Source organism: Sapajus apella, unplaced genomic scaffold, assembly GCF_009761245.1.
Source record: "Sapajus apella isolate SASKATOON/1434 unplaced genomic scaffold, GSC_monkey_1.0 scaffold1, whole genome shotgun sequence".
In the NCBI taxonomy this organism is placed as follows: domain Eukaryota; kingdom Metazoa; phylum Chordata; class Mammalia; order Primates; family Cebidae; genus Sapajus; species Sapajus apella.
Genome location: NW_022436941.1, coordinates 76,715,786 through 76,720,931, shown reverse-complemented (window position 1 = coordinate 76,720,931; position 5,146 = coordinate 76,715,786).

The window sequence follows — 5,146 nt, the reverse complement described above, 5'->3', positions numbered from 1 at the left end:
CCTGGGCAGCCAGACAACAGCATGGGGTCAGCTCTGAGACTCTGGCTGCTCCCCAAGCCTGTCCTGGAGGAGGTGTGTCCGTGCAGATGAGGGTGCGCCCCAGCTCCCTCACGCCACCTGCCAATACAGCTTGCATGCAGTTTGGCTTCTGCTCACAGGCAACAGCCCTTTTCCTTTTCTGAAATTAGAACGTGTGTAACAAGCACTTGCATCGGTTCCTGTTGGCTACGGAGCAGTGTGATGCACCAGCAGTGTTGCTCATGATTTATGACTAAAAAAAAATGTTAGGTGAAAAAGGAGCTTTGTTCCCAGAAGGCTCTGTGAAGTGGCACTATTAATTTGGAAGCATTAGCCACCATGTTCTGGGCACCCCTACCTTGACTTTGTGTCATAGCTGATGACAAAAATAACAATCAATCGCTGATTATGTGCCACCATGACCAGCTCTCTCATCTCTCTAAATCTCTGTGTTTATTCACCTATAAAACAAAGAGTTGTGCTTTTGTGAGATTTTCTGCTCCTGGTATCCTGTGCATCTCTGAAGGGTAATTAAGTCAACGCTGATGCTCCTTGGACTGCCCTTCTCATTGGAAGAGTATTAGTCACAAGCAGCATAAGAACTCAGGAAGCATTTAAGCCGAAAGCTGAAATACTGACTTCGACTAGAAACACACTCAGCTGGACATTTTGCCATCCCCAGTATGCCAGACAGAGGATGTGGGGGATGATGCCTTTAAATGTGCATTTCTGGCCAGGTGCAGTGGCTGACACCTGTAATCCCAGCACTTGAAGAGGCCGAAATGGATGGATCCCTTGAGGTCAGGAGTTTGAGACAAGCCTGACCAACATGGTGAAACCCCATTTCTACTAAAAATAGAAAAAAATAGCCAGGTATAGTGGTGTGGCCTGTAACCCCAGTTACTTAGGAGGCCAAGGCAGGAGAATCTCTTGAACCTGGGAGGTGAAGTTTGCAGGAGATTGTGCCAATGCACTCCAGGCTGGGTGACAGAGTGAGACTCTGTCTCAAAAACAAATAAATAAAAATAAAATAAAAATAAATGTGCATTTCCACTGCTCTGGAATGAGGAGTTTTTGCAGAGGAAACAGTGCCCCAAAGCCCCAGCTGCCCAGGGGATGTAGCGTTTTGAGAGGGGCTCCATGGAACACTGTTTCCTATTTGGAGTCAGCCTCTATGCTTGGCAGCTGTGGGCCTGTCTGAGAAGGAGGCTGGGGGAAGGCCTCTAGGGGAAAGGGAGAGTGCCCAACTGGCCAGGACATTTGTGTTCTGTAGCCTTGGAATGGATTTTTATCATGGACTGGCTGGCTCTCTGTCCTCTCAGCCCCCTGGGTGGCAGCTGAGCTGGGAACTCCATGCCTGTGCACTCAGCTGGCTCCAAGCTTCTCTGGGGCTGATTCTGGGCTTAGAGGGGTGGGTGGGCAGCCCTCAGCAGATCAGCACTGAGTCTGGCTGTGGGTCCATCTGGCCTTTCCTCCTGGCTTTGGCTCTGATCTCAATTAATGTGCTCTAAGCTGCAATTAATGGAAAACCTCACTGATAGTGGTTCTCATAAAGAATACATAGGATCCTATATACCTTGAAGATCCAGTTAGATAGATGCCAGGCTTGGCTGTTTGTTAGAGTAATGACGTCATGAAAGACCCATATTCTTTGTGCTTCTTCCCTCTACCATCTTTGAGGTTAACTTCTTCATCTGGCTTCATTCTTGTTGCTGTTCCAGGCGTCACATGTGGATGTGATGATATCCAAAGGAAGAAGAGAGACTATCTCTTTCTGTGGCTTTCTCTTAAGAGAGAGGAAATTTCCTCTCACATCTCATAGGCTCTGGTTCAGTCACATGTCTGTTGGGATTGCTTGATTGGCTTAGATTAATCATCTATGGTAGAATGGATTGGAGGAGTCAACCCAATGTTTGCCATGATTTCTCATGTATCTGTTTTCTTGCTTGATAGTTGAATTGTCTATTTTTTTTTCTTTGTCATCTTCTTCTTTAGCTATTTGCCAATGAACTCTCTTTTTACCTTCCAGTTCCATTGCAAGGCCCTTCTGAGTTTATTGCAGGTGGACACGTCTAAACTAGACTCTAAGGAGTCCAGGAATTACAACAATCACATCTTGTCCATTGTTCCTCTTGGCCTGATCCATCTATCTCTAATTCAGATAGTCTTCACTCCTGACCCGTGTCCACTGACCTCAGGGAAGATGGAACTGAGCTGAGCCCAAAAGTAGAATTGTGGAGAGCATACAGGAGAGACCCTTGAAGCCTAACTGAGTCTGCCAGCAGGAAACCCTGTGATTAGAGGAAATTGTATTCTTCTGTGTATATATGTGCATGCATGCAGATACATGTGTGTGCATGTACACAGTGAGCATGGGCTGTGGTATGCACCCAGTTGGACCCAACTGGACCTGTGCACATAACTATCTTTGTATCTCATGCCTGGCTTTGTTGGTCTCTCCGATTTCCAGGCAACACTTGCTACGTTCTGCGAAGGTTTTGAGGTTGCTCTTTTAAGAAATGAAATTGCCTTCCAGATGCTTCTTTCTCTTATTTTTTCCTCCACTTGACAGAGCTACCTAAACTTCCCATTCAGGGGCTCTAAAGAGAAGTGTATCATTTCATGCTCCCTTGTTTAGCTTTTCCAAATCTAAAGCCAAAGCTGGCACAGCTACTGATTAATAGAAATCAAAAGCAAAGGCTGGGCTTTTGATGGGAAAACTGCTGCATTAGAGAGGGCTGGTTGTTTTACAATTGCAGGGTAAGTCCATAATATTACCCACCAATGAATAGCCATTAGATTGCAAATTACTGGTCACTTTGCTGGACGGCTCAGTCATCCTGTAATCACGATCATAATATCCCCCTGTAATGGTCAAGCCCAGGCACCTACCAGGAGCCTGGTTGCTGAGGCGCCAAATTGCTGGGCTGTGTACAGTAATGATTATCACAGCAGGAAGGAAGAAAAGCTGCCCTGAAGTCCTGGGTGTGTGGCATTCTGTCCTAGTTCCTCATCAGAAAGCAGAAGGGCTGATGGAAATGACTCTAGTGTTCCCTCTCTCCAGCGATCTACTCACTGGGGGTCTAACTTTGTGTGGCTATCAGGTTCACATAGTGTCTTGGGCCAGTTGAATTGTGAGTCCTGGGCTGACGAGTAGAAAAGGAAGGTTGTTCTTTTATCCCCAGCCTTTTGCTGTGGTGAATTGTGCCTGTATGTGTATGTGTGTGCACACCCAGGTCTGTGCCTCTGGTGATGTATTGGGCATGAAACACACAGAATGTTTACAGTTATTAAGATGTGTGTACATGTGTATGATAGAACATACAGGGGAGCCTGTAACTTTTCTATATTTTTAAGTTGGGTCATGGCTTTATATCTTACATGTATGTTACATGTGTCCTTTTGTGGTACAGCTATGAAAAAGTAAAAGAAGAGGCAAAGCTGATGGAGGGATGAGCCCTTAGCTCAACATTTGGCTGATCTAAGGGTCCCACCGGAAGCAGATGGCATGCTCCGGGGCAGCTAGGGAGAGTTAGGGCTCTGATAGACACACTGGCAGGGTCAAGGGCAAACAACAGGGGCTGGTGACAGGAAGAAGCCTCACTCACTCCCAGGCCCAGGGGTCAAGGGGAGGGAGCTGAGGCTGAAGAAAAGGCTTCTGGGAGAAATAGAGAACCCGACTTCACTGTCCTTTTTCCCTCCTTTCTCTTATTACTGCCTTTTCTTGGCCAAACCCAACCAGAAGGCAGAGGGCAAGGGAGCCCTTAGGCACTTTCTACAGAGGGAGAGCAGGCAAGGAAGGTGCTGGGGGATGTAGAGAGGGAATGTGGACATAGCCAGCACTCAGTCCAACATGTATTTGATAATGGGGTGTCTACCCATTGGCCAGCAGGAAGGGACTCTTGGGCCCTGCCTGGATTGGGTTTCTAAGGTCTGCTGATTGGGAGTTACCATGGCAGGCTGTAGATGGGCCTTGCCTGCTGTGCCTGCATGCTTGGTCCACAGAGACAGTGATTCCATAGCATCCACCCAGCTTCAGTTCCTGCCCAGCATTTTGGTTGCCATTCCTGTGGCTTCTGGGTTCCAGGAAATGATACGAGATGTCTCCCTGGCAGTGAGTGCCTTGAGCCAGAGTAGAGGGGAGGAGGCGCTTTGGATAGGAGCTTGGGGGCACGTGGGTGAGTGGAGGAGTCTCCCACAGGCTCAGAGCCTGGACATAAGCCTTGGCCATGGCTTGCATGGAGGCTCTGGATGGGCCCTCATCTGTGTTTCACTTCTCTCTCTAATTTAGTAGATGTGATGTCCTGCATAATTTTGTAAGGAACTACACACCCCTCGCCAACCCTCCTTGCAAGCACAAGGGAACGCTAGTTGAGAAGGGAGTGTAAGGTTGGCATTACTTCAGTTCCCCCAGAAAAATACCATTCCCCACCCTGAGAACCTGTTTGCCAAACAGCTTTTAGCAAGGCTGAACTAGTGACAGGAAAAGACTCAGATGGCATTCTGCAAAAGTAAAGAGTAAGGAAAATAGCAAATGGGAATAGTGTGCCTCCTCTACACTAGGTGTGCTCCAAATGCTTTACCTATGTTATTTTGTTTGATCCTCATGATAACCCCATGAATCAGGTACATAACCTGTCCCCACTTTTCAGATGAGGAAACTGAGGCACAGAGAGATTAAATTATTTGCCTGGCATCACACAGGTGGTAAGCAGCAGAGCTAGGATTCAAACTTGGGCAGACTGGCTGCAGAATTATGCTCTGTCCCTTTTCCTTCTTGGCTAACTTCTCTTAGTAGGTGCCAAGAGACAGGATGTTCCTAAATATGAACGGAGTGTGGAGCTGGAAGGCACTTTGGGATTCATTTAGTCCCCTCTTTGTGTTCTTACAGTGGAGGGAACTGAGGGCTCCAGGGGTTTAGTGATCAGGTCTCCGGGTCCCTGCTCTGGAAACACTGGGCAGCTGAAAGGGGGCCAGCTGTGCCTGGTGATATGCTGGCAATTTTCCTAGCTCTGTTTACCAAGTAAATTTCTTTGAAGCAAAGTTCCTTTTATCCAAGAAGCAATGTGACCTCGAATCTTGTTTTCATAAAACATCTCTGACGTTAGCCACATGAGGCGAAAGCCCT